We start from the raw sequence: 20,005 nt of genomic DNA on the forward strand, positions 1-20,005 counted from the left end.
CACATTTTTTTAAATAAAATTAAGACATCAGCAGCAATGACATGCATGTGAGCTCATCATGTGGGATCATGGCCTTCATCTGTTGTTATTCCAGTTTGATATGGAAGCACCTATATCCTCTATTGCCATTAGATGTTGCTTTTTAGAAAAGCAAGGAAAGGCTCATTTTAAGAAATCCAAGAAATGATGTCATCCAAACATTGACAGTTTCTATATTTCATGCCATCTTTATAACTCAGTTGAAACTTGCCATCATTCTTGGGGAGTGTTTGACAAGTGCAATCTGCTAGAAGCTTGTTTTCTTGTGGCTCCAAAATGTTAGTGCTACTCAGCCTCAGTAATAAGTTACAATTGAAAAAAAAAAATAGGAGGAAAACAGAGGGACAGAGATTTTCAGATGAACAATGATAGAAGAGACCTAATGTCCTTGCTAAAAACAGCCAGGATGGGAATCATCCAGCCCTAGCGTTCTCCTGCTCATCAATGACAGTCATTTTATTCATTTACTTTAAATGTGGGTGGGGTAGAAGTGGAAAGAGGGAATTCTCTGCCTAAAAATTCTAGAATAATATAAGTAATCTTTGTATCCAGAAAACTAAGAGAATGAGGAAAAAATATCTTCAGCCTCACTTCTGAATTGGTTTAATCTTCACTCTATAATTAGACTGGGTTTTCATTTTTGCTTCGTCATACTTTTTGGTTGCTATTTGGCTATACAGTTTTATGCTTTTAAAAAATGATAAAGTTAATTTCCAATTCAATAGTGAAATATTAACAATCTAACCATGGCCAGATCAAAGACACCTGAACACAGAAAACCTTTATTTGCTGGTGCTGCCATTGCACAGGTTGTACAATGGAATTGATCTGAAAAGCTGACTGACTTTCCTGCACATAAATTCTGGATGTCAATTTCCAACCAAACTCCCATCCAGCTATGTGGCATGAAGGGTTACAGGAGGGAGGGAGGAAAATAGCCCTGTATTAGTCATGTTTGCATACAGAGGATCAAAGTAGGCTTCCACATAATAGTTCTAATTAAAATGGTCCTCGCTGTAGGAGAGACAAAGGGGCTTTTCCTCTAGCTGGTAACTATTCAGATGATAGACAAGTCTTCTTTCATAAAAGCTTACAAAGAAGGCATCCGAATCACTGTCTGTGATACTGGGTCACATATTAATCACCGCAGCTAATTGTAAATCTTTCTATGAAACACTGAAAAGCCTCTTTGTGAATTAATACAGTTCTGCTTGATGCACTTGATATGAAAAGACATTTCTCTGTATGTGGTGCATGTCGGCTTTGCTTTGAAAAATAACAAAGTTAGCAGAATATGTTCAATATATTTTCTTGGGGAATAGGGTTTTTATCACATGATTCATTAAGGATTTGCCTTACCCTGACATTTGTGATACAAAGGAAAAACAGAAAAAAAAGTAATTTTCTTGATCAAGATATGTTTTTACTTAATGCAAATAAATGTAGTCTGTTGCTTGCAAGGAAAAAAATGGCTTCTGATATCTGGTATAAACTGCTAAATAGGATAATACGTGCCTCTTTTGTTAAACTAGCATTTAAATGCTGGACTGCATCTAAATCTGTTTGTTTCTTTCCATCTGTGCCATACACGAAAAAACAACTGTTGCCTTCATACTATATTTGTTAGAGCAGAATACAAATAAAATTTGAGAGGATAATGTGAAATTATCTGTGTTTTGTGAAATTTGTTCTTTAGCCACAAGCCCATGACTAACTAAAAATACTCACTTAATACTATCTGATTACAAATACATATATTTAAAATTATTCCTGTAAGTCAACTTTAACTTACTGATAGTTTTCCCTTACTAAGACTGGTCAGCGTGTTGGCCGTGTTTTTCAAATTTTAAACTATAGAGTAGTTTTGTATACATACAAATCCCAGTGTCTAAGTTTTCTCTGAATACCAGGTAATTACTTACCGTAGCATCAGCCTCTAAGATGCAAGATACAAGTTGCTGAGATAAAGCCAATGGTCCTGTGAACAGTGGCCTGTCTTTCAGAATCCATCACCATTGCTGGAATTTTTAGTGAGCACCTTTTATGAGCCAGTCACTGTGCTGCCTATACACCCAAGGCAGCAATGATTCTCAGTCTACTGTTGATGGAATTGACAGGATTACGGAATTGTTAAGAGCTTAGCAATGGGCCACCAAAAAATCACCACAGGGAAAACCCAATGTTCTTTTGAAAATGGAATATGCATTCCACCAAATTTAGTTCCCTTCATCTCCAACAGAATGGTATCAGGGTTATATTTGAGGAGGCCATAAAGAAAGCCACCCCCTTTATCAAACAAAGACAAAGACTTAATAGTTTAAGGATAATAAGGTTTTTCAAACTGCTGTACCAAAGGAGTATTTTTCCTGTAATAAAAAATGTTGGATGAGACAAAAATTATAGATAGGACAGTCTTATGCTTCAATGGGCAACATCAACACAAATGCTTCAGAATAGCAGTAAAGATAATGTGACGTGGCTGAGCGTGGTGGCTCCCGCCTGTAATCCCAGCACTTTAGGAGGCCGAGGTTGGTGGATCACCTGAGGTCAGGAGTTTGAGACTAGCCTAGTCAACATAGAGGGACCCTGGCTCCACTAAAAATATAAAAATTAGCCAGGCGTGGTGGAGAGCACCTGTAATCCCAGCTACTCAGGAGGTTGAGGCAGGAGAATTGCTTGAACTCAGGAGGTGGAGGTTGCAGTGAGCCAAGATCGTACACCTGCACTCCAGCCTGGGTGACAGAGCGAGACTCTGTCTCAAAAATTAAAAAAAAAAAAAAAAAGATAATGTGACATGATGCTAGCCCTGCTAGATGCAGTTTTTCATCTCCAGCAAATTTTTGTATATCTGCCCGGCCCTCTTATGTTTCTTCCCCAACATTTCTGCCCCCGTGGCTTGCATCGACTGAAGGTGCCAACAAAGATTGCTGAACTCTACTGCTGGTTCTCAGGGATGAAAGGGATAATGGTACCAATTTACTGGCCCAGCTGTGGGATTTTGAGAACTAAACTGCCTCCATTTCTTGGTTTAGAAGATGTAAATACTAATACATACTTGAACTTTCTTACAAATGTAAACGTGAACAAAATGCCAATCGTTTGGAAAAGCACTTAGTAAATTACGAACATCGGATTATGCTATTTGGTACTGTTGGCAAATTGTCCTTTCTTTAGCTGAGGATGCTTCACCAAAAGAAGAAATGATTCTTACAATTATTTAGTAATTGTGAAATTTTATTCTACTGAAGTTGATTTAAACTTTGCCCTCAAGTTAAGGACCCATGAGGTGAAGAGAAATTGTTTTGCTATCATTTAGAGAAGTGGGAAATTTGAGGTCTTAAAACATGTACACACTGACAAAAATACGGATGGCGTGAATTTTTTAAACTCATCTTTTCTCTGATAATAACTAGCCAATCGGTAAAGAAAAAAGGCAGTACACTTCTCTCTACTTCTTAGTTCACATGTATAGAAGGACGTACATTTGCAAGGAGATAACTATACCAATAGTCACTTCCCTTCCCCCGGGGAGGATTATACTTCCTCCTCCTACTGAACTTGGACATGGCTGTGTCACTTCCTTTGTTCAATACGTGGGCAGAAATGACATGTGTCACATCAGGCAGAAACATGAAGACTCATGCTCTATTCTTTCCCCTATGGTAATAATCAGCAACAGACAGGCTGACCTGTCACCACAGATCTAGGAGTGAAGACATGGAGTTTCAGGCAACTCCAGTGAGAAGGTGGCATGACTGAGAAATTAAACTGCTTTGAGATTGGTGGCTCATTTGTTACGCTGTGGTAACTTGTCCTGTACTAACTGATACACAGACCATCAAAATATTTAAGTAAAAAGGGTAATAATCTAAATGATACTCTTTTCCAACTTCTTCCCTGGTGACTCTCAATTTGGTTTACAATGCTGCCAGCATATTGGCCTTCTGTCCACTGCTAGAATAGGTCAAGTTATTTCCATCCTTAAGGCCTCTGAACTTGAAAGCTCTTTCTTTCCATTTTCACGGGTCTGGTACCTTCTCGTCCCTGAGATCTCAGCTGTAATGTCACTTTCTAGACATGCCTTCCCTAATGGCCCAATTTAAAATAGATCCCTTTTACCTACTTGTGCTTGTCGATTTAACTCCTATTTGTTACTTCAGAACACTTACAATAATTTTGTAATTGTTTATAATTTACAGGGCAGGGATAAAAATTATATGTCACAACTCAGATGTATAAAATAATGCAACTGCTCTCCAACCCCTCCCCCCACAAAAAAAGAATTGTTTCTAAGCTCTATTCAAATGGTCAGAGGAGATTGTGGGAAAAGAACTTAAATTTGTCAAGTAAAGGTATCTAGTCATTTCCAGTATAAAATACTTTGAAATGAAGATTTGATCAGATTCAAGGTTCAAACTCCACACTAATGCTATTTCTTGCCACATAAATTTTGTGCACTTCTCTTAGATAAGGGCATTTTTTTGGGAGGTGGGGGAACAGAGTCTCACTCTATTGCCCAGGCTAGAGTGCAGTGGCACTATCTCAGCTCACTGCAACCTCTGCCTCCAGGTTCAAGCAATTCTCCTGCCTCAGCCTCCCAAGTAGCTGAGTTTACAGGTGCCCACCACCACACCCAGCTAATTTTTGTATTTTTAGTAGAGATGGGGTTTCCCCATGTTGGCCAGGCTGGTCTTGGACTCCTGACCTCAAGTAATCCACCCACCACAGCCTCCCAAAGTGCTGGGATTACAGGAGTGAGCCACCGCACCCTGCCAAGACCTTATTTTTTAATTTCTATGCAATAAAACCGGCAATAAATATTAATATTAACCAATAAATATTAAAATGGTGGTTACTATAATATTTTTAAAGTGATTCTCTAAATGTTTTCTTAAGGAGGCTATCAAGAATGAAATGATGCATTATTTAGAAAGTAACAAAACCAAGAACACTGCCGTGTTCTGAATGTTGGTGACCCCCAACCCTGTCTCAAAATCCATAAGTTGGAACCTAATGCCATTGTGATGAGGAGGGACCTTTAAGAAGTGATTAAGTCTTAAGGGCTCTCCTTTCATGAATGGAATTAGTGCCCTTATAAAAGGGATAGACAGGAACCACCTTGCCCCTGGTGCCATCTAGGAAGCAAAGAACCCTCACCAGGAGGAGAACCTGTTGGTGCCTCGATTATGGACTTCCGGCCTCCAGAACTGTGAGTAATGAACTTCTGTTGTGGCCAATTACCCCATCTATGGTTTGTTACAGTAGCCTGAACCAACTACAACAAGCACTATTTAGAGGAAAACTCAGTTTTACATGCTCTAATTGTGCATTAAAGCATTTTTTGCATTAAATATAAAAAAGAAGGAAGTTTTAAAAGCATTCAAATGTTTTTGAAACAGAAAAAAAATCCAAAGAAAATGAAGATTTCATATGTATACACATACATATTTCATACATGTGTATACATACATATGAAATCCTCATTGTGTATGTACATAAAACTGAGGAATTTTTAAAATAATAAAAATTATTAAAATCAAACTAAATCTGCGTTCTTTGAAAATCCATTAAAATAGGTAATCTGTAACTCTTATGAGTAATTTTAAAGGATAGCAACATAGAAATTAAATTTTCAATATGACAATATTAAATTTTATGCATAACTAACCAATAACAAGTTAAAGAAATTGGAGATTTTTTAAAATATAAAATTTACCAAGATCAATATAACATGAAGCAGAAAACCCACATAACATAAATTCATAGCAGAAATGAGAAAATACACAAAAAAGCCACCTAGGTTAACTATATCTATCTATCTGCCCATATATCGATGGATTATTCAATCACTGGATTCAGCTATCTAAGAAATATGTACCAATTGTCAAAAACTTGGAATCCCAAATAATATTCTTGATTTTTTTTATTTCATATTATTTTATAATTGAATCATGCTGTATATAACTTACGTATACTACTTTTTCATGTGGTTGTACCACAAGCATTTTCTTATCAGTTAAGGATTTTCCCAGGTCAATTAAAAATATTTCCTTGTATGGCTGTAATTTTTATTTCCACTTCCCTATTCTATGATACTTACGTTACTTGATTTTTTATTTTTATTTTGAATGAAATGACAAATAACACCTTTGGTCACAAATTTTTGTTTACATCAGGGTATATTTCCAGAAGAGGATTTTCAGGGATCACAAACACTTGATACTTATTATTAAATTACTCTGTAAAGTCAAACCTGCTAGCAATTACATGTGAGAATTGCCATTTTGTAGACCCCTCACTGACCTTGAGGGGCCTATAAATATGGACATTCAAACATGTCAGCATGAGAAACATTTGTCATTATTATTTAACTTTCATTTTTTGTTTACTAAGGTGGGTGAACAGATTTCCATCAGCTATTTATATTTTCTGATTAAGGAATTAATCTGTTCAGCTTCTTTGATCATTTGTCAATTGGGATTTTAATTTTTCATTGACATTTATGAGCACTTTATATACTGAGAGTATTATCCTTTTGTCATTATTTCCTGCATATAATTTTCTACTTGTGCTTTATAATTTTGATTGTGATATTTTCTGACATGCAGACTTCTTTTCATGTTTATACACAATCAAGTCTCTCCCTTTGTGCTGGCTTTCTTCAATTTTGGAGTTGACATTGATGTTTTTTCCCACTAATCATCCAGTCCTGCTGCCTCTGGGGATGAAGCCCTTCAGCCTAGGAGAAAACTCTCCTTACGGAATTTCTGGAGTTGGCCTTCCACTCCTACTCTGTCCAGACAGGCACACATAGGACCCAGGCTGGACAATCACCGGGACTTCATCTCCCTGTTTCCAATGATTGATTTGAGAGAACATGTGACCCAAACTGGGTCCCTTGGTGTCTTCCCCAACACTTTGATTTGGGGAGCCTTTATTCTGACTCAGGTATGTGAGCCAATAAACTACCTTTGGAATCAAGTTTGAGTTAGGTTTCTGTCTCATGTGACTGAATGGCTCTCCAATTCTCCCAAAGAACAAAAGTCTTACAATGCGCTGAGGGCTCCCTGTGATGTCATTGTGCCCTCCTCCTCCTACCTCTACAAACTCATCCTCTGCTATTCACCCACATGGGCTTCTCTATGCCAGCCACAGTGGCCTCCTGAAATAGGCCAGGCACGTGTTTTGCCTTAAAACTTTGCACTAGCCCTTCTAGAATTATCTTCCTGTATATATGCATACACACATATGGCTACTTTGCTCATCTCCTTGGAGTCTTCTCAAAGCTTTCTCAGTGAGATCTGCCATGACCACCCTCTTTAATTCTGCAAACAACCCCCACTGACGCTCTCTTCATCAGCTCTACTTTTTTCCTTTTCCATGGCACTTATGTAATTTACTTATTTATTAAATTCATTTCAAAGAAAACCATATTGAAAATCTCTCACTGCTTGATGAGGAAAAAGCAGTCCCTATGAGGACAAGGATTATCTGTTTTGCTCACGGAAGTATCCCAAGCACCAGAACAGTCCCTGACACATATTAGGTTCCCATTAAGTGTTTACTAAATAAATGAAAGAATTCCACCGAATACTGTGCTCTGGGAAACACTTGGAAAATCCCCTTTTATAAGACTGGTGACCACCTGGCTGAGGTCTCTTTATTTTCTCTTTGGAGAAAAATGTAGAGGAAAGATGAAATTCAACTCTGATTATTATGCAAGTCAATAGGAGGCTCTGCACCCTGTCCCAGAAGAAAAATATTACTGAAGAGCAATGAAAGAGCAAGCAAAGTTTGCAATGTTATTATGAGAACTCCCTTTTGGTTCAGAAATTATGCCTACTCCATATTTAATGCAGAAAAGGGGTATCTGTTAATTGATCCTTCCTCAAACTAAGCAAGGAATTGGATTGTGTTTTGATGTTACCATGGTCCATCTTTTAACCTGAGAGCTGATGATGACAACAGTTGTTGAGCTAGGGTTGGCCAGGCTACCTTGGGAAGATAATGACATCTCTATGGCCGAACAAAATGAAGGTTGACTTGCAACATACCTTGTCAGTTGAACAGCTCTCCTACGGCTTCCATCCTGTGGTGCTGCTACCTTCAATGTGTGTCCTTCAAGGTCACCATGGAACAAGAAGAGAGAATGGAGATTGTTATCAGCCAGATAAAGAAAGGATTGTACATCTCCACACCCACATTGGCCACAACTCAGTCAACTGACCCCACTTGATCTCCTGGAAAATGTAGTTTGCCCAAGTACCTAGCAGGAAAACAAACGTGTTTGGTGATTTCCCACCATTGCTTCTACCTTCCCTCCTTTGAGACATAGCAGTAGGCTGTGGACCAGCCCTTAATTTTCATTCCCCAAGACCATGTGAGCCACATTGGCTTAGGGAAGGAGGACCACCTGGATATCTTAGATGATCATAGTAATCTTATATTGGGCAAAGGGCTGAATAGGGGAGTGGGAAAACCTGAATGTTGCCCTACATTGTCTTGGACAGAAAGTTGAGGATGTAGTAAGATAAGCCTTTGCCTGGCCTCTATTCCTTGTTGTCCTAGAACTAACTTTTCATTTGTTTTTAAGAACACCAAAAGAAAACCTGATCCAGGGGAGGTGTGTATGTCTAATTTTTCTAAGGCCTAAAATGTGCAGCTTTTGAACTTCAAAAGTCTTTCCCTGCCCAGAGATAGGGAAATGTTCCACCAGATGTTCACCTATATATATTTTTCTTTTTTATAAATTCTTTGTGTTTGGGCGGATGTGTGATTCCATTTTTACACCTATATCTTTAAGGCACTTTGAATTTATTTCAGTAGTTGGTATTTAGAAGGGAATAACTTGGTTGAGTAGCTTTAAAACTAGTCCTACCACTGGCTGGGCAGTGGCTCATGCCTGTAATTCCAGCACTTTGGGGAGCCAAGGCGGGCGAATCACTTGAGGTCAGGAGTTTGAGACCGGCCTGGCCAATATGGTGAAACCCCAGCTCTACTAAAACACAAAAAATTAGCTGGGTGTGGTGGTGCATGCCTGTAGTCCCAGATACTCAGGAGGCTGAGGCAGAAGAATCGCTTGAACCCACGAGGTAGGTTGCAGTGAGCAGAGATCACACCACTGCACTCCAGCCTGGCTGACAGAGCAAGACTTCGCAAAAAAAAAAAAAACACCTAGTAGTACCAATAATGAAATAACACATCCAGATCCTTTTGCCCCAAGTTTATCTCCTTAATATATACTTATTTTACATTTATACAAAGATCTATTTTTTTGTCAACATGTTCCTTTGGTTTCTCTAGTGCCATTCTGTTTTAATTACTGTAATTTTAGAATATATGTGGATGTTTATTAAGGCAAACTCAATGCCTCCACTCTTCTTTGCTTTCAAATTTTCTTGGCTATTACTAATTGTTTAGTGTTCTAGAAAAATCTTAAATTAACCTAATCACCTTTCCCTCCTGCAGTTCCCCTTTTCTAATTCTCTCTCTCAATATCCTCTGAAAAATGAATAAGCCAGTCAGTTTAGCCAGCCCATGCTTAGACATTAAAGTAGGATGCAATCTGTTATAAATGCAGCTTCCTGAGATGTTCCAGAGAAGAATAACATTTCTGTTCATCTCTGGGCTTCTGACAAGGCTGGACTGTGTTATGAATAATGATTGGTTTGTGAATATTCTGTTACAAAGCTTTTTCCTGACTGTCTTGGCCTCTGGTCTCATCAATCTCATCTGAGTTATTTGGTTCTGCATCGTGAGTCAGGAGGCAAAAAGTAAATATCACTGTCCTTGAGTGATCATCCTCTTTAAGTAATCATCCACTTTGCAAACAAGTGCTGAAGGGCTCAACAGAGCTGGTTTACAAGACTCTAAATCTGCAGGTACGGGAATACAGCCTTTGGTTACACATGGCATAGATCTGGGTCATTCTTGAAGCAAACTGAAACGAGTTCAACCTAGACTCGTTAGCAGCCTAGCCTTGCAAAGGCTTACAAACTACAGCATCAAAGATGCCGGGTCCTCTTTAAAGGATCCAGGCCAGCCAGGGGGTAAAAAGTACTAGGTTTTTTGTTTTTTGTGTTTTTTCAGTTTTTGGTGAACAGAAAGCATAATTATAGACAGAGAATGTATAATCAGTGAATGTGAAATAGCTGTGTTTAAATATGTTCATCTATATTTCATTTTATCTTAACAAAAATGAGGTAGGTACTATGATTATCCCCACTTTGCAGATGAGCAAATGGAGGCACCAACATACGAAGTAATTTGCAACAAGGCCACACAGCCAGTAAGCAACAGGGCTGTCACTGAACAGGAAGTTTGGAGCCAAAGATTACTATGCTAACCACTATATTAAAGGCTCTCCAACTTGGGCCAGTATTAGAATCACCTAGAGGCCTTGATCAATCACAAATCCTGGACCCCGACCTGGAGTTTCTCATTCAGGAGGTCATGGGTAAAAAGGTGGGATTTTGCACTTCTAACAACTTCCAGGTGATGCCACTGCTGCCACTGCCCCACGGACCACACTGAGCACCACTGAAATGGTTGGCAGGTGTGGTCCCATGAAGGGGAAGCAGGTTGAACAGACCTGAAAATGACCAAGCCCTGCAGCTAATTCTCAGTCTTTAAAATCAGAATATCTGTATTCTCCCAGTTGCTAAAGCAACCTAAAGCTTGCATTGCCTGCAAGGTGCCAGCTTCCTCTTATTTCCATTAGGTTTATAGGCAGCTATCAAAATAGTAGGCAGTATTAGGACCACTGGTTGCAGCATCAAAACATCTTGGTTTAAATCTCAGCCCCATAGTTTACCAGCTGATTTAACCTCTCTAAGACTCTGTCATCATATCTATAAAATAGTGACAATCATTATTTATCACTTAGGATTTTAATAAAGGTAAATTTTATACACACACACGCACATTGCTTAGCGCACAGAAAAAAATGATGGATAATTATTTTTACGAGAAAGAGATATCTGATTCCCTTCCTTCTTCTCAAATACCAGCAGAGATATTTATCTCTGAGAAGGCACTGCAGAGAGACTTGTCAGAGTCACATGGGGTACTCAAACTTTCTTTACAGCTTATAACTGTGACAAGGATAAAAGAGAAAATACACGACCTTGACAACCTGCTCCCACCCAATCCTCATCTCTGAGGCCATCTTTCTGTGTGCAGAAGAAACAGAAGAACTGGAAAAATGGAAAGGACCCAAGGGAGATGAGCACTTAATACAAAGGGAAGCTGGGCAACTGATGAAAAGGAGAGATCACTTGAAATAATTGTACTCAGCATTTTAAATGAAATATCCTCTCCGGCAATAATTGAACTTCAGAAAAAATTCCTTCCAGCCTCGATTTCTTTCATTGATTTAACAAATATATATTGAGTCCCTGTTTTGTATCAGCCACTCCCCTGGGTTCTGGAGACGTAGGGATAAAAAAAACAGGCTGATTCCCTCCACATGGAACAGGGGTGATGTGAGGATGTAGGGGAAGAGGTGGGCCAGACCAGGAGGTCAAGACCTGAAGGAAATGGGGATATAGCGGCATGGTCTTCTGAAAGAAGAGCATCTGGCAGTGGCAACCACAAGAACAGGGGCCTGGAGGCTGACTCGTGCTCACCTCCCAGAACTGCCAGGGTGAGTGAGTGGGAAGCAGCGAGGACAGAGGAGCAGAGCAGAGACCTGCCCCCATCACGGAGAGCCTTCTAGGAAGATAGGTCCCCACTCACAGGATTTCAGACAGAGGAGAAAATGATCCAATTTTGAAAGTAACTCCATGTCAGTGTTGCCTGAGGGAGCTGGGCTAATACCAAACGAGTTCTCTAATCCATGACCTGGATATAAAGGTGGAAGGAGAGAAAAAGAAAACCAAAAACAGAGATGCAGGAGACCTGCGGAGAGACCAAACCAGAGGTGAATCAGGTTCTGTCAACCCTTACTCTCTTCTCCAGCCCCTACCACAGTTTTCCTATGACCCTATAGGGTAATTTGCTAAGTATGATGGCCTTGTACCCACTACATTGGATCAGAGTCCTCAATCCTAACTGCACATTAGAATCATCTAGGGAGTTTTCCATTATATTCTGCCCAAAACCAAAGATGTTCTACAAAATAACTGTCCAGTACTCTTACAAGGTGTCAAGGTCATGAAAGACAAAGATTGAAGAACTGTCCCAGATTAAAGGAGGAGAACAAGACATGACAACTAAATGCAATGTGAGATGATGGCAAAAAGCATTAGTGTGGCAATTGGCAAAATCAAAGCTCGGTAGAACACGTCACTACATGCAATCTGATTTTTTATTTTGATTAGAGAACTGTGGTTATGTAAATTATGAACACTTGGGAAAGCTGGATGAAGGATGCATAGTAATTATTTGTACTCCTTTGTCTCTTTTTTGAAAGTCTAAATTATTTCGCAAGAAAATGTGAAAAAAATACCACGGCTCAGGCCACACCCCAGACCCAGTATATCAAGAGATCGAGGTCTGAGTATAAGCACTTTTAAAAAGCTCTCTAGACGATTCTGAAGTGCAACCATGTTTGAAAATCATCACCTTACAGTTTTAAAGCTTTCAGGGGGCTTCTCCTGAAAGTTTTCTTCCACCTAGGGCAAAATGTCCAAGAGGCACACAAAGACCCTCTCTTCTGAGGCTTTGTCAGCTCCTCCCAGTTTGCCTCCCTAGGCCCAAAAGGAATCTCTTCTAGGTATGATGATGTAAAGCCAGAAGGAGGGTGAATGTAATCATGCAGTCACAAGAGATGCATCCTTTGAGACTCTAAAAGACGTTCCTCTAGCAGAATCTGAGTCCTCCTACTGGAGGAGATCTGCGCTAAGCTAGGTGGCTATTGTTCCCAAGTCCCTCTCTGCCCCTTTGGGAAAAGGAGGGAGATCAGAGAGTCTCTTAAAATCACCTCGAGCCTCAGACAAGTATTTGCCTCCACTGTCAGCTTGGGGATGTTTCTTTTTCCAACAATTTTATCTTACTGCTACACAGTAGGATGCTCCTTCCCTGTAGAAATTGAGAAATGCTAAATACCGACATCTCCCAGCAAATACAGCTATAAGAAAATGAGGCTTAATCTGTTTTGATTAACAAGGAGGCAGCAAAAGGCTGACCATGCACTAGAGGATGCAGGAGGGAAAACAAAAGAGAGGTAGAAATGTGCCCAGAAAAGCAAAGGGGAAAATCGTGGAAGTTTAAGCAACAGAAAAGGATTTCTGGATTCTGATTCAATTTTAGTGGTTGCAAAAACAAGGCTCTTGGCTATTTGCATATAAATGTGCTGGGGGCAGGGGAGCCACAGTACTCAGCTGTGCATTCTAACTTTCTCCTTAAAATCTGTTCCCAAAGCAGCTGCAGAAATCAGCTGCAAATTCCAAATCTAAAAATGAAAGTCACATAGTTGAACTTGGGAGGAGGAAAGGAGAGGAGGGAGGAAGGGCACCACATGGTGCTCCAATTAACCCATTGGGGCCTGCAGCCCATATGCATTGCCTGGAAGCCTTTAAACACCCAGATAATTAAGCTACACCCTAGAGCAATTAAATCAGAATCTCTGGGGGTTGGGTCCAGGCATCAGTGTGTCTGGAAATTTCCCACGCAATTTGAATCTACAGCCTTAATTGACTCTAGAGCCGCGGGTCATTCTGCAAACTTTTTCTGCAAAAAGCCAGATAAGTAAATATGTTAGGCTTTGTGGGCTTTTCGGCCTCTGCGGCAGCCACTCAACTCTGCCATTCGTTAGTCATAGACGACACCAGCGGGTGTGGCTTGGGCTGTGTATGTTATTTACAAAAATAGTTTGCAGCCCATACTCTAGACCCTTGTTATCCAAAGTGTGGTCTTTGGACTGGCAACATTAACATTTCATGGGAGCTTGTTAGAAATGCCTAAACTGCTCCAAACCCACCCTGGAACTCTCCTGAATCAGTCTGTTTTTAACAAGGTCCCAAGATGACCATAGCACATTGAGGTCAGAGAAGCAGGAATAAGGTGAGTGACACTGAGAGGCGACAAGCTGTGGGGACCCCAGAAAGCCAGGCTGAGTCTTGGAGCACTAATTGCTTTGTCTATAAAACGACTTTTGGTCCCGGGGTGCCAAGGTGGCCGAGAGAAGCCAGCACTGGAATGCAGCTCCCAGCGAATGAGACTCAGAGGGCTAGAGGACTTCACCATTCCAAACGACGCTGAGTTTGTTTTGGTGGGACTGATAGGGCACTGATTTTAGGCCCAGGGAAGGAGCCACAGGTCGGGAGCTGCCCACGAGGGCAAATCAAGATGGGGGGACAGCGTCCCCACCCGCTCAGAGGGTTGGGGGAATCAACCTCCCCGCCTCCCATGCTCCGTTTCGGATCCTGTGCTTACCTCGTCCCTCCTGCAACCCACGGTCCACGGGGGCCCTGCCAGACGGTGGGGCGCCGTGGGGAGTCGATGCAAATCTGAGCAGCAGCTACCACCGGGCGTGGTAAGTTGTCGCAGGGACCTGGGGGGGAGTTTGGACGAAGGCCAGCAGGACTGACCCTCCCACAGAGGGAGGCAGAGTTGAAAGCAGGGAAACAGACCATGAGGCCTGGCAGGCCTCACCTCCACAGAGCTCAGACTGAAGCCCTCGCTGGAGAGGGTGGCAGCAAATACACCAGCTTGACCCCAACCAGGAAGATGGAGCTCTGGGAGAGCCCCCACGGGGAAGGGGGGCCCATCTCACCTGCAGACAGACTCCAGGGAAGGACCACCCACCCAGCAACCTGACTGAGCCCGAGAGCCCAGCAGCGCCCTCTACAGGCCAAAAAAAGATACCGCTCCAACCTCAACAGAAAAAAAGGTCCACTCAGAGACGACTCCTGAAATCACCAACTTCAAAGATTAAAGGGAGATAAATCCACAAAGATGGGAGAGAACCAGCGCAAAAAGGAAGAAACCACCAAAGAACAGAGCATCTCTTCTCCTCCCAGTGTCACAACTCAACATCAAGGGAACAAAAAAAGAGAGAATGAATCTGATGAATTGACAGAAGCAGGCTTCAGAAGGTGGGTAATAACAAACTTCTCTGAGTTTAAAAGACCATGTTCTAACCCAATGCAAAGAAACTAAGAACATTGAAAAAAGGTTAGACAAAATGCTAACTAGAATAACCAGCTTAGGTAAGAACATAAATGACTTGATGAAGCTGGAAAACACAACACAAGAACTTTGTGAAGCATACACAAGGTTCAACAGCTGAATCGATCAAGCAGAAGAAAGGATATCGAAGACAGAAGATCAGATCAATGAAATAAAATGAGAAGGCAAGATTAGAGAAAAAAGAGTGAAAATAAATGAACAAAGCCTCCAAGAACTATGGCATTATGTGAAAAAACCTAATCTATGCTTGATTGGTGTACCTGAATGTGACAGGGAGAATGAATCCAAGTTGGAAAACACTCTTCAAGATATTATCCAAGAGAACTTTCCCAACCTAACAAGGCAGGTCAACATTCAAATCCAGGAAATACAGAGAACACCACAAAGATATTCCTCAAGAAGAGCAAGCCCAAGGCACATAGTTGTCAGATTCACCAGGGTTGAAATGAAGGAAAAAATCCTAAGAGCAGTCAGAGAGAAAGGTCGAGTCACCCACAAAGGAAAGACCATCAGACTCACAGCAGATCTCTCAGCAGAAACCCTGAAACCTAGAAGGGAGTGGGGGCCAATATTCAACATCCTTAAAGAAAAGAACTTTCAACCTAGAATTTCATATCTGGCCAAACTAAGCTTCATAAGGGAAGGAGAAATAAAATCTTTTACGGACAAGCAATTGCTGAGAGATTTTGTAGCTACAAGACCTCCCTTACAGAAACTACTGAAGGAAGTACTAAACAGGGAAAGGAACAACCATTACCAGCCACTGCAAAAATGTACCAAATGGTAAAGAATAACCACACAATGAAGGAGCCATGTCAATTAATGGGCAAAACAACCACCCAGTAACAAAATGGCAGGATCAAATTCGAACATAACAACATTAATGTTGAATGTAAATGGCCTAAATGCCCCAATCAAAAGATACAGACTGGCAAACTGGATAAAGTGTCAAGATGCATCAGTGTCCTATATTCAGGAGACCCATCTCACATGCAAAGACTCACAAAGACTCAAAATAAAGGGATGGAAGATTTACCAAGAAAATGGAGAGCAAAAAAAAAGCAGGGGTAGCAATCCTAGTCTCTGATAAAATGGACTTTAAACCAACAAAGATAAAAGAGGCAAAGAAGGGCATTATGTAATGATAAAAGGATCAATGCAACAAGAAGAGCTAACTATCTTAAATATTTTTGTATCCAATGCAGGAGCACCCAGATACACAAAGCAACTTATTAAAGACCTACAAAGAGACTTTAGACTACTGCACAATAATAGTAGGAGACATTAATACTCTACTGACAATATTGGACAGATCGATGTGACAGAAATTCAACAAGGATATCCAGGACTTGAACACAGGGTTGGAACAAGCAGACCTAATAGACATTTACAGGACACTCCACCCCAAATCCACAGAATACACATTCTTCTCAGCACCACATTGCACTTACTCCAAAATTGGCCACATAATTGGAAGTAAATCACTCCTCAGCAAATGCAAAAGAACAGAAATCATAACAAACACTCTCTCAGACCACAGTGCAATCAAATTAGAACTCAGGATTAGCACTCAGAACTGCACAATCACATGGAAACTGAACAACTTGCTCCTGAATGATGAATGGTTAAACAATGAAATGAATGCAGAAATAAAAATGTTCTTTGAAACCAACGAGAATGAAGACACAATGTACCAGATCCTATGGGACACATTTAAAGCAGTGTCTAGAAGGAAATTTATAGCAATAAAGCCCTACAAGAGAAACAAGGAAAGATCTGAAATCGACACCCTATCATCAAAATTGAAAGAGCTAGAGGAGCAAGATCAAAAAACTCAAAAGCAAGCAGAAGACAATAAATAACTAACATCAGAGCAGAACTGAAGGACATAAAGACACAAAAATCCCTTCAAAAAATCAATAAATCCAGGAGCTGGTTTTTTTTTTTTTTTTAAAGATCAACAAAATAGACAGACCGCTAGCTAGGCTAATAAAAAAGAAAAGAGAGAAGAATCGAATAGATGCAGTAAAAATCAATAAAGGGGAGATCACCACCAATTCCTCAGAAATACAAACCACCATCAGAAATTACTGCAAACACCTCTAGGCACATAAACCAGTAAATCTGGAAGAAATGGATAAATTCCTGGACACATGCACACTCACAAGACTAAACCAAGACGAAGTTGAAACCCTGAATAGACCAACAACAAGGTCTGAAGCTGAGGCAGCAATTAATAGCCTACCGACCAAAAAAAGTCCAGGTCCAGACGGGTTCACAGCCGAATTCTACCAGACATACAAAGAGGAGCTGGTACCATTCCAGTTGAAACTATTCCAAATAATACAAAAAGAGGGTGTCCTCCCTAACTCTTTCTATGAGACCAACATTATCCTGATACCAAAATCTGGCGGAGACACAACTAAAAAAGAAAACTACAGGCCAATATCCATGATGATCATCAATGCAAAAATCTTCAATAAAATACTGGCAAACTGAATGCAACAGCGCATCAAAAAGCTTATCCACCACGATCAAGTAGGCTTCATATCAGGGATGCAAGGCTGGTTCAACATATGCAAATCTATGAACGTAATTCACCACATAAATAGGACCAAAGACAAAAGCCACATGATCATCTCAGTAGAAGCAGAGAGGGCCTTTGACAAAATCCAACAGCCCTTTATGCTAAAAGCGCTCAATAAACTAGGTATCAATGGAACGTATCTCAAAACAATAAAAGGTATTTATGACAAACCCACAGCCAATATCATACTGAATGGGCAAAAATTAGAAGCATTCCCTTTGAAATCTGGCACTATACAAGGATGCCCTCTCTCACCACTCCTATTCAATATAGTATTGGAAGTTGTAGCCAGAGCAATTAGGTAAGAAAAAGAAATAAAGGGCACTCAGTTAGGAAAAGAAGGAGTCAAATTGTCCCTATTTGCAGATGACATGATTGTATATTTAGAAGACCCTATCATCTCAGCCCCAAATCTCCTTAAACTGATAAGCAACTTCAGCAAAGTCTCAGGATACAAAATCAATGTGCAGAAATCACAAGCATTCCTATACACCAATAACAGACAAACAGAGAGCCAAATAATGAGCAAATTCCCATTTACAATTGCTATAAAGAGAATCAAACAGCTAGGAATACAGCTAACAAAGAAGGTAAAAGATCTCTTCAGGGAGAATGACAAAACACTGATCAAGGAAGTAAGAAAGGACACAAACAGGTGGAAAAACAATTCCATGCTCATAGTTAGGAAGAATCAATATTGTGAAAATGGCCATACTGCCCAAAGTAATTTATAGATTCAATGCTATCCCCATCAAGCTACCATTGACCTTCTTCACAGGACTGGAAAAAAACCACTTTAAACTTCATATGGAACCAAAAGAGAGCGTGCGTAGCCCAGACAATCCTAAGCAAAAAGAACAAAGCTGGAGGCATCACTCTACATGACTTCAAACTATACTACAAGGCTACAATAATCAAAACAGCATGGTACTGGTACCAAAACAGAGACATAGACCAATGGAACAGAATAGAGGCCTCAGAAGCAACACTACACATCTCTAACCATCTGATCTTTGACAAACCTGACAATAACAAGCAATGGGGAAAGGATTCCCTGTTTAATAAATGGTGTTGCGAAATTGGCTAGCCACACACAGGAAGCTGAAACTGGACCCCTTCCTTACACCTTACACAAAAATTAACTCCAGATAGATTAAAGATTTAAACATAAGAACTAACTCCATAAAAACACTAGAAGAAAAACTAGGCAAAACCATTCAGGACATAGGCACACGCAAGGACTTCATGACTAAAACACCAAAAGCAATGGCAACAAAAGCCAAAATAGACAAATGGTCCCTAATTAAACTTAAGAGCTTCTGCACAGCAAAAGAAACAATCATTAGAGTAAGCTGGCAACCAACAGAATGGGAAAAAAATTTCACAATCTACCCATCAGACAAAGGACTAACATCCAGACTCTACAAAGAACTAAAGCAGATTTACAGGAAAAAAACCCATTCAGAAGTGGGCAAAGTTTATGAACAGACACTTTTCAAAAGAAGACAAATATGCGGCCAACAAACATATGAAAAAATGCTCATCATCACTAATTATTAGAGAAATGCAAATCAAAACCACATTGAGATACCATCTCACACCAGTTAGAATGGCGATCATTAAAAAATCTGGAAACAACAGATGCTGGAGACGATGTGAAGAAATAAGAACATTTTACACTGTTGGTGTGAGTGTAAATTAGTTCCACCATTGTGGAAGACAGTGTGGCGCTTCCTCAAGGACCCGGAAATAGAAATTCCATTTGATCCAGCAATCCCATTACTGGGTATATATCCAAAGGATAATAAATCATTCTATCATAAAGACATATGCACTCGTATGTTCATTGAGGTGCTGTTTACGATAGCAAAGACCTGAAACCAACCCAAATGCCCATCAATAATAGACTGGACAAAAAAAATGTGGCACATATACACCATGGAATACTACACAGCCATAAAAAACGATGAGTTTGTGTCCTTTGTAGAGACACAGATGAACCTAGAAACCGTCATTCTCAGCAAACTGACACAAGAACAGAAAACCAAACACTGCATGTTTTCACTCATAGGCAAGTGATGAACAATGAGAACACCTGGGCACAGGGAAGGGAATAACACTCACAGGGCTAGTTGTGGGGGTGGAGTGGGGAACAGCAGGGGTGCGGAGGGGGGGGTGCGGGGGGAGGGGGAGGGATAACCCCAGGAGAAATGCCTGATGTAGGCAACGGGGGGCGGGGATGGAGAC

Source organism: Sapajus apella, unplaced genomic scaffold (genome assembly GCF_009761245.1).
Source record: "Sapajus apella isolate SASKATOON/1434 unplaced genomic scaffold, GSC_monkey_1.0 scaffold65, whole genome shotgun sequence".
NCBI lineage: Eukaryota > Metazoa > Chordata > Mammalia > Primates > Cebidae > Sapajus > Sapajus apella.